The following is an 11,071-nucleotide window of genomic DNA, read 5'->3' as shown; positions in this document are numbered from 1 at the left end:
GTATCTCAGGGCATTCAGAAGAGTTGAAGCTGTGATTTGAACCCATAAAGTTGGAGATCTGCTTCTCATCCATAGGCAGTTATTACATAGTGGCAATCACTGCCTTTGTGATGATCATAAGCATTTTCCAGGTTCCTGCCTAGTCTTTAAAATGATTCTTTTTAGAGGCTGCATAATAGTTCATGGAATATGCATTCCATCATTTACATGTAATTATGAGTAGTAATTACAATTTCCCCCTTTTGAACTATTAGTTTATATGTCAGGCTTTTTATATCACACAAAGTACTTCAATAAATTACAATGTATTACTTTATATCTAATTCTAGATTCATAGTAATTCTAGGCTAAGTCCTACTTGGTATCTCCACAAGGATGTCTGAAAGGCTTCTCAAACATTAGCGAAGCCCTGACAGAAATCCTTCTTCTCTTCTGAATTAGTATGAGAGCTGTGGTAACAAAGTGCCACAAGCTGGGTGACTTGAAACAATAGAGATGTATTCTTGTACGGGGCTTGAGGTTAGAAGTCTGAAAGCAAAGTGTCGGCAGGGTTGGTTCCTTCTGGCCAGCTCCGAGGGCGGACCCATGCCTCTCTCCTAGCTTCAGTGACAGCAGCGGTTCTTTGCCTTCCTCGGTTTGCACCTGCATCACTCCAATTTCTGCCTCTGTCTGTATGTGACCATCCTCTCGCAGCATCTATATCTTCACATGGGGTTTTCTCTGCGTATCTCTGGGTCTACATTTCACTCTTCTCATAAGGACATCAGTCACATTAGATTAAGAGTCACCCTATTCCAGTGTGACTTCATTTTACCTTAGCTAATTACACATGCAACAACCTTATTTCCAAATCAGGTCCTACTCTGAGGTACTGTAGATTTGAATTTCAACATATCTTTTTGAGTGGCATGGTGTTCAACCCGTAACATCTTCTTTCCTTGTTTTCCTAAATGTGCACCTTCTCCTGTCTTCCCCTGCTGTGTAAATGGTGTCTGCAGCAGTGCAAGCCAGGAATCCATGAGTAATCCTTGAGTCCTCTGCATTCATCACCCCACCCTGATTCCTTCAGCAAATCCTCTCAGCACCACTTCCAAAACTATCCCGAATTCATCCATTTCTCTTTATCTCCATTTCTTCCTTTCTAGTTTAAGCTGCTGTTACCTCTCACATGACAACGGCACCAGTTCTTCACTGGTCTTCCCTGAATGTTCTAATCTACAACCTGGTCTCACGGCCTTTGGCTTAATACTCTCAACTGCATAGAATCCAAACATCTTACCAGTTCTTACAAAATCCCAGTGATCTGGCCTCTCTCACTTCTGTGATCTCACTGTCCATCACTTGCTTTCTTCGATCCAGCCACGTCAGCCTTCTCACTGTTCTCTGGACCCCTGGGTCTTTACATGCACCAGCCTGGACCTTCACGTGGTTGTTCTTTCTTGTTGAAAAATATCTCAGCTTAAATGTCACCTTATTTAGTGACATTTGATAGACCTTCCCTAACCATCCAATCTAGAGCAGTCCCTGAGTCATTTTCCATCACATAGCTTTTTAAAAATTCTCTGCAGAAGCCAGGCACGGTGGCTCACGCCCATAATCTCAGCATTTTGGGAGGCCGAGGCAGGCAGATCACTTGAGGTTGAGAGTTTGAGACCAACCTGGGCAACACGGTGAAACCCCATCTCGACTAAAAATACAAAAATTAGCCAGGCATGGTGGTGCGCACCTGTAGTCCCAGCTACTCAGGTGGCTGAGGCAGGAGAATTGCTTGAACCTGGGAGGTGGAGGTTGCAGTGAGTCGAGATCACACCAATGCACTCCAGCCTGGGCAACAGAGTGAGACTCTATCTCAAAAAAAAAAAAAAAAAAAAAAAAAAATCCTCTGCAGAGGATTTAGTAAATATATTATTTCCTCTCTTTATGTAGGTATTTATTGTCTTTTTCCTCAATTATAACATAACCTCCAGGAGAGCAGAGACTTTACCTCCAGGAGAGCAGAGACTTTATCTTGATTACACCATCTAGAACTGTGCCTGGCATGCAGGAGGCACTCAATAAATATTTATTAAATGAATAATTAATCTGCCACAGAAGATCTTTGTGTACAAACTATTTTTTTTCCTTTTGGGAATTTATATAAATCATTCAACAGGAGAAGGATTACTGGATCAAGAAATATAAACATATTTTGGCTCTTGAAATGCATTGTCGAATTGCTTTGCAGAGAGGTAAGATCGGTTTTCATTTTTTGGGCAACCTTTCAATCCCAAGTGCCAAGATAGTGATTTCTGGTATGTGGGGGAGGGAGGAAGGCAAGGAGGAAGGGAGGGGAAAAAGGAAAGATGGAGGTTGGGGGAGGGCAGGCACAGGCCAAATCAGAGCTGCTGTTCCTGGTGGGTCAAGGGAACTAGAAGCAGCAGCAGCAGTAATCAACCAAGCAGGCCCACCCTCCACAGCGTCTCAAAAGCCCATGCAGGGCAGGAAAGATCTGTTGTATGAACTTGGGTCTGGCCACAGGAGCCAGAGTGAGCAGAAAAGCTGACAGGTGCACCTGCTCTTCGGGTTGAAATCCTAAGGTCTGAGTCGGGGGCTAATGCGAAAGTGGGAGTGAGGACAGAAAGTGAGGCTTGGATCTGGTACTAAAGCCTCCTTTGCAGAGGCTGTTTCTGGGTTGCAGCTACTCTGATTAGGATACGGGGTCTGGAACAGTATGTTATGCAACACCTCTGTCCGTAAACCTCCAGGAACACAGAGGCCTCTTCATGTAGTTCTGCCACTGCCAGGCCCATTCAGCACCACACTGGCCCTGTATTCCTTTGTTTCCTGCTCGGTTGCTAGAGCAATGGCATAATTTTAAAAAAATTAAATAACATGAACAACATTTGCTAGGAACATTACAAAAAACGTGAAGTTAAAAAAAATCCCTAAGAACAAATAAATAGAATCTGAGAATAAATAAAGCAGAATAAGATACCAGTTGAGTAAACTTTAACCAAAATGCTTGGGACCAGAAGTGTTTCAGATTTCAGATTTTTTTCAGATTTTGGAATATTTGCATATACATAATAAGATATCCTGGGGATGGGAGCCATGTCTAAATACAAAATGCATTTATGTTTTATATATACCTTATATGCATCCACTGAAAGTAATTTTATACAATATTTTAAACAATGTTATACATAAAAGTTTGTGTTAAGTACTTATGTGTGGAATTTTCCATTTGTGGTGTCATGTTGGTACTCAAAAAGTTTCAAAGTTTGAAGAACTTCAGATTTTGGATTTTCAGATTTGGGATGCTCAACCTGTAACTATAAAATGATGGTAATTAGAAGGAAAAAAAAGAAAAATTATAATCGTACAAAAGTAAAGAGGATGGCCCATCCCAGACCTATAGAATAAGAACCTGCACTTTCACAAGCTCTTTTTTTCAATTCTGAGATGGAGTCTCGCTCTCTCGCCCAGGCTGGAGTACAGTGGTGCAATCTTGGCTCACTGCAACCTCCACCTTCTGGGTTCACACAATTCTCCTGCTTCAGCCTCCCAAGTAGCTGGGACTACAGGTGTCTGCCACCACGCCCAGCTAATTTTTTTGTGTTTTTAGAGTCGGGGTTTCATCTCTAAAAATTTAATTTTTGTATTTTTGTATTGTAGAGATGGGGTTTCACCATGTTGGCCAAGCTGGTCTTGAACTCCTGACCTCATGATCCACCTGCCTCGGCCTCCCAAAGTGCTGAGATTATAGGCATGAGCCACCATGCCCAGCCAGAGATTCTTTTTTAAGATAGTGGCCTTTTCCCAATTTTAAAAAAACCACACCAGGCAGTCTCTGCCTATGGTATCTTAGCACAAAGATGCTTTTGGTTTTTAATGCTATGTTTATATTTGTGCAAGATTCTACATTTTAAAAGTTCTCTCACTTGTTTGATCTTATTTCATCCTTGCAAAAAAATCTGTAAATTGGGTTGGGGGAAATTCTTTCTTATTTTTAAAAGGTAGAACCGAGGCCCAGAGAGTTAAGACAGTTGGAAATCACACTCCAGCTGGCTGCCACAGGTTGTGGGCACCTGAATTGACATTCAGGTTTTTTTCCTAATCCTTATAACCCTGTAGGGCTGATAATGTTACTTCCACTTTCTACATCGGCAAATTGAGACTCGATGAGGTTCGGGAACTCTCCCAAGGTCACAAGTCAGGACAGCTCCTCTGTTTCATGGTTCAGTTTCTAACTTCTTCACCATATCACCTCCCCACAGTAACTCCTCCTTTCTCTGTCTCTCACTCACACACACACAACATAGCAAACCAATGAGCCATTTTAATTTAGACACCCAGCATTTAATTAATGAACAGACCACAATTTGGCTTTTTGCCTTCAGAGGTGAAAGGACGAGGCAAAAAGAGGATAATGATGACCAGTCTTGCCCCAAGGCCCCAACAGACTCAGGAAACCTTTCTGCCTTCTCCAACTCTAAGCATATCTCCTTTCTCTTCCTCATCCTTTGCCCTCAGAGAATTAGAGTCTAGTCCTGGCTCTAATTTCCTAAAGGTTCTCTATTTAGAAAAGATATTATTAAGCCAAACAATCCTTTCCTCAACTCCAATTTCTCTTATCTCATTCAGTTTCAACCCCCCTCCCATCGACCACACTCCCAACACCCACCCACCCCCCCCACATACGCACCCCTCCAGCCTAACAACAATAACAACAACAAAACCCTCTGATTTCTCCCATCTCCTCTGTTAGACATCTTAGCCCTGGACCCCACCGCCAGGCTCGGGCCTCTGCTTGCCCCTGCAGGCAATGTTCCTATTAGGCCTGGAGGAGACACCAGGCTGTGTACAGGAAGGCAGAGGAGCCTGATGCTGTGGATTCTAGCCCCAGCTCTGTTGTAGAACCCTTTTGGTGAGTCCTGGCTCCTCCCTGGGCCTGCTTCCTCATCTGTGATATGGGCAGGCATTGATGAGATGATCTCTAGGGGATCTTTAAAGTCAATATTTTGTGATTCTGAGTAGGATGTTCATAGGGAAAAAAATTATTGAATTTATCACCTATAGTGTGCCAGGGATGTATTATTACCCAACCACAAGTGAACTTCTATTGTGCCAGGCACTGTGCTAATCATTTTATGTGCATTATCTGTATTATCTCATTTGAGCCTTGCAGAAACCCTCTGACTTGGGTATTATTAGTACTTCCATTTTTCAGATATGAAAACTTTACCATTTTATTAAAGAAGTCTTGACTATTAAAAGCCTCTCAGAGTAGAAGGGACATTGAACCTCCTACCTTGAATCACCCAGAAACATCCGTGGAAGGTGGCAGCTAGACTCTGCTCAGATGGCCCCAGCAATGGGGAGCTTGTGGCTGACTCTACTTTTGAACAGCTCTGCCTATAAGAAAATGATTCTTCATAGGGAGCCAAAACCAATGTCTCTGTAACTCCTGCTCATCTCAGTGGTGGGAAGAACTCGGGGCTCAGAGGCCTCACACGGGCTTGTGTCCCGGCCCTTCCATTTATCAGCACCGTAATCCCAGGCAAGCTGCTCCTCTGGACCTCCGTGTTCACAATGAAGGAATTGGACAAGATGAGCTCTAGGTCCTTTCTGGTGTGGGCATTTTAGATTTGTATAATTCATGACTATGCATGTAACATACACATATCTGACTATAGTAATGGAAACAGAGAAGGAGTGGGCATTGCGTTCCAAGGAATACATCAATTTATGCCAATGTGTCTGTCAGGGTGGTGACTCTGCCAGTTGAGAAGAATCCAGAAAGTTCTAGAAAAGTTGTTCTCATCTTGTCCTAAAATCCCCCTTCTCTCCCCTTTTTCCTGTCTCTCCTTTTAACTTCTCTCCTTCTTTCTTTTCTTTCTGTTTTTCTCCCTCCCTGCCTTTCTTCCTGATTCAGAGGCATAAAGGAGTATTTTAATCTCCCAATCAAGGTTAAAGATCATGTCCCTGCTGGTATGTTTCTTTCATCACATTAAACATACAGAATCAATCTCTTTTCGGGTGTAGGGAAAACCTGTGGAAACATGATCCAGATTTGCTCTGTGTCTCTGAGAACCTCCCAAGTTGGCTGCTAAATTCCTGGCTATTGAGACAGAGATTCTCAATCATGAAGTCCATGCATGGATTTTTGGGAGGGGGGCCTCTGTCAGGTATGTAGCTGTGAGCATGGCATGTGTATGTGCCTGTTTCTGGGAAAGGGGTCTGTGAAAGAGAAGTATGGCCCTGGACAGTTGGAGTGAGGCCTTGGTGTCCCTGGGAACTGGTTTGGTACTCAAAGCCAGGCTATGGTGTTCTCTGTGTCTCATGTCATAGAACATCAACATCAGACAAAATGGATCAATACTAAAAATGATCTATAATCATATTTGAGCAGGATATAAAAACGATAACATTGTCCAAACCACAAAAATGACCACACACCCTTCTTTCCTGGCTAAAGTGAGTAAGTGCTGCTTTTCCTCCCACCTAGAAAAGAAATAAGACACTGGGTCATAAGATTGCCCCTGCTTCCTGAAAGTATCCAATCCAGAGTAAAGTTCCACTTCTTTGAGCCTTCTTCCAAATACTCTATCACAAGCACACATCCTATAATAAGGCTTTTCTAACACCCTCTCACCAAGAAGCCTTATAGCCCCCATGGTGTGTGTTCTCCCTTGTTGCAAAGACTCAGCAAACTGACCTTGTTCAGTTTTAGGCATTCGTAGTTAATCTTGATTGGAGGGAATTGATGTCTATAGCTTTCATTAGATTCTGAAAAGGATCTGAATATGACTGGAAAAAATCCTACAACTCATGCTGATCAGTCCCACTTTAAATTCATGACTGGAAACTTCAAGTGGACCCTTAATATGAAGAGGCAAATATATTACAAGTCTTTAGTTGGTTCAGCCTCCCTCTCTTTTAAATAATGATCTCACGCTTCTTTCCTCCCATCATGCCTCCAATCGCTCCTCCCTATCCTCCATCTCAAGTGATGATCTTGCATCCTAATTCTCTGAGAAAGGGACTTCCACAGACTCTCACCACATCTACCCTTGCCAGCATCTGCTGCATGTACTCAGCGTCTCTGCCTACAATCACGAGTCATGGATCAGGGATCAGTATGCTGCTGCCCAAGGGCTAAATCCAGCCTGCCTAGTCCACACCCATTCTTTTCTGCATTATCTATGGCTGCATTTGTGCTACAATAAGAGAACTGAGCAGTTGCAACAGAGACTGCATGGCCCACAAAGCCTAAAATATTTACAGATATTTTAATGCATGGCTCTTTACAGAAGTTTGCTGACCTCTGGCACAGGTGAGCTAGTCATGTTCTTATTTAAAGCCAAGTCCTCCACTTGTGCTCCAGATCCCATTCACTCTTACCTCTCCAGGACATTACTCTAGATAGTCTCCTTTCTCTCTCCTGCATTGTCAATTATTTACTCTTTACTGAGTCATTCCCTTTAGAACACAAATGTGTATTGTTCCATCTTAAACTTTCCTTCACTCTACTTCCGCGAATCCATTTCTTTGCTCCTTGAATAAGTTGTCCATACTCTCTGTCTCCAAATCCTCTCTTTCCATTTACTTTTAAACTCACTTTATGCAGGCTATTATTCCCACTGCTCCACCTAACCTGTCCTGTCAAAGTCGCCAATGCTAAACCCAATAGCCAAGTCTTTATCTTACTTCTCTCTTAGCATTTGATACAGTTCAACACTCTTCCTCCCAGTACCTCTTTCTTTTGCTTGGCTTGTAGGGGACTTCATCTCTTGTTTTTTCTTCCAATTCAATGGATCTCTATCTCTTTTCTCCAACAACTTCATGTTGGAATGCTCAAAAAGTCTATCCTCGGCCTTCTTTTTTCCCCTACTCTGTCTATATTCACATCCTTAGTGATCTTAGCTAGTCTAATGGTTTTAGCATGCTGATGACTCTCAGATTTATATTTTTCAGCCCAGACCTCTCTCCTGAACTCCAGAACAGTATAATCCATTGCTTTCCAAACTCCTTCACTTGGATGTTTAATAGATTTCTTCTAAAACTCAACACATCCAAAACTAAACAGATTTCCTAACTCCCCACAACCTGCTCCATCTGCAGCCTTCCTAATCTTAGGCAACTCCATCTTTCCAGTTGTTCAGGCATCATCTTTGACTCCTCTCTTTCTCTCACACTTATTTCCACTCTATCAGGAAATTCAGTTAAAATTACTCTATTAGCCCCTTCAATTAAACCTACTATATTAGTCACTTTTGTTTTGCTATAAAGGAATACCTGAGGCTGCAAAATTTATAAAGAAAAGATGGCCAGGCGCAGTGTCTCATGCCTGTAATTCCAGCACTTTGGGAGGCTGAGGCAGGCGGATCATGAGATCAGGAGATCGAGACCATCCTGGCTAACACAGTGAAACCCCGTCTCTACTAAAAATACAAAAAAGAATTAGCCAGATATGGTGGCGCACACCTGTAATCCCAGCTACTTGGGAGGCTGAGGCAGAATTGCTTGAATCTGGGAGGCGGAGGTTGCAGTGAGCTGAGACTGCACCACTGCACTCCAGCCTGGGCGACAGAGTGAGACTTATTCTCAATAAAAAAAAAAAGAAAGAAAGAAAAGAGATTTATTTGGCACATGTTTCTGCAGGCTGTACAAGAAGCATGGTCCCAGTATCTGCTTCTGGTGCGGCCTCAGGAAGCTTACAATTATGGTGGAAGGGAGAAAAGAGCCTAGGTGGCACATGGTGAGAGAGGAAGCAACCAGCAAGAAGGAGGTGCCAGGCTCTTTCTAACAATCAGATCTTGCAGTAACTAACAGAGTGAGAATTAACTCATTACCATGGGGAGAGCACCAAGCCATTCACGAGGGATCCACCTCCGTGGTCCAAACATCTTCACCCCGCCTCACTTCCAACACTGCGGATCACATTTCAACATGAGATTTTGGGGGACAAATACCCAAACTGTATCATTTACTTCTGAAATATATCCAGAATCCAACCACTTTTCAATACCTCCACTGCTACCACTCTGGTCTGAGGTACCATCATCCCTCACTGGGTTTATTACAGTAGCCTCCTATCAGTTCTCTTTACTCTTGCCTTATTTTCAACACAGTAGTTAGAGTAGTCCTTTAAAAAGGCAAGATAGACCATGTCACTCTTTTGTTCACAGCCTTGCAATGACTCCTGTTCTCTTCCAAGTAAAGCCAAACCCCTTCCATTGACTTCATAATCTGCACCTGCCACCCCTGCTTTCTTGCTTTTCTTGTGACACACCAGCATGCTCCTGCCTTAGGCTGGACACCAGATACCAAGAGTGCTGGGAACACTCTCCCCCTGGCTAGTTGCGTAGCTCACTCCTTCACGTCCTTCAAGTCTTGGCTCAAATTTCACCTTCTCATTGAAGTCCACCTGACCTGACCACCCTATTTAGAATCACAACCCCTCCCATGACCATTACCAGTCTCCCTTAGTCTGCTTTACTTTTTCTTTTTCCCATTGCTCTTATCACTTTCTGAGATCCAAGATTAATTCCTTAATTACTGTCTTTATTTTTTATTGCATATCTCTCCCAATTGGAATCTAGGTTCCACAAGGGCAGGGATCTTGGTACCAAGCACCTAGAATTGGGCATAGCCTACAGTTACCAATCAATACGTGTTTGTTGGATTGCCGAATACATTAGCATTATAGGTACGGAAAGAAAGACTAAATATGACTTTGGTCCAGAATCTGTCACTGAGAAATATGGAGTGAGGGTGCTTGTCTCAACCTTGGCTCATAGTCACCTCCATGTATTTTCTTAAGACAGAGTATCTTAAACTTCAATCATTTGTATGCCAACTGCATGATTTTTGCCTGGAGAATAATCTTACTTTTATTTACTTAATACTTTTTCTTAAGTAGACTTACTTCTTGGGAAATAAATTTATTTTGAAAGAAAATGTTATATCACAGCTTTGATGTGCTAGCTACTTTTTAAAAATACATGTTAAAATAAACATATAGCTACTAAAGTGAACAACATGCATCGCATCACCTGAGAACATCTTGCTTACCCCTGGGGAAACCTGCCTTAAGCATTCCCCCTTAACCAGAAAGGCCCCCTCCTGTACCTGCCACCTACCCAAATCCCATTGTCCTTCTCCAGGAAGCCTTGGTAGCTCCTCCAGCTTCCTTCTCTGAGCTCTCTCCATACTTACAGACAGAATATGTAAGCCCAGGCCAGGTGCGGTGGCTCACACTTGTAATCCCAGGACTTTGGGAAGCTGAGGGAGGTGGATCACCTGAGGCCAGGAGTTTGAGACCAGCCTGACCAACATGGCAAAACCCCATCTCTACTAGATACAAAAAATTAGCTGGGCATGGTGGCATATGCCTGTAATCCCAGCTACTTAGAAGGCTGAGGCAGAAGAATCACTTGAATCCAGGAGGCAGAGGTTGTAGTAAGCTGAGATTATGCCATTGTATAAAAATAATAATAATAATACATAAGCCCAATATTTGGATGCTTATATGCCATTTGTTTTTTTCTGTTTCACATCATAAGATTATAAAACATCTTCTTAGCTGTAGATAAGAGACATTAGAGTGTCCAATTTCCTTATTTTATAGGCTATCAAAGAGATTAAGAGGCTTGTCCCAAATTGCTGCCAATTAGGGCCAAAGCCAAGACTAGAACTTGGGTCTCCTGAATCTCTACACTGTGGGGGAATCCACAACCACTTATTAAATCCCTATGATGTGCCTGATATTGTGGCAACTACAGGAGATACTGGTGAATAGAACAGACTCAGGCCTCACCTATAAGGAGCTTTCAGTGTGGTCACACTATACAAATAACTCCATCTGATTAAAAATCATTGCAAGAGCACAAGTGCCTTGGAGGAGAAGTGCAGGGTTGGGTAGTGGGCCCAGCCTGGTTTGGAGGTCACAAAAACCTCACTGAGATAGTATGTTCAAATGCATAGGAGTTAGCCGAAGAGGAGCTGGTGGATATTTTAAATGGCACCAGGCTAATTCACAAAAGCTGCTTTGATATTTGACAGCTGCATTGTGGGTTAATTAGGCCAC

At 42.8% G+C, this 11,071-nt stretch overlaps 1 protein-coding gene across 1 annotated transcript in view; it reads right to left on the bottom strand.

Moving 5' to 3' along the window:
- Positions 1 to 2,047: 2,047 nt before the first annotated feature.
- The window catches only part of C5 (complement C5), a 124,725-nt gene continuing 115,701 nt past the window's right edge, over positions 2,048 to 11,071 (bottom strand). Inside the window, exon 42 of the mRNA XM_012458229.2 lies at positions 2,048 to 3,311. The gene's annotated coding sequence lies outside the window, so the exon portion shown is untranslated. The remainder of the gene's footprint in view (positions 3,312 to 11,071) is intronic.

This window comes from Aotus nancymaae, unplaced genomic scaffold (assembly GCF_030222135.1).
Source record: "Aotus nancymaae isolate 86718 unplaced genomic scaffold, 86718_ANA_hifiasm-v0.15.2.pri h1tg000003l, whole genome shotgun sequence".
NCBI lineage: Eukaryota > Metazoa > Chordata > Mammalia > Primates > Aotidae > Aotus > Aotus nancymaae.
The sequence above is the reverse complement of the archived record's forward strand: the minus strand, read 5'-3'. Positions and strand labels throughout refer to the sequence as shown.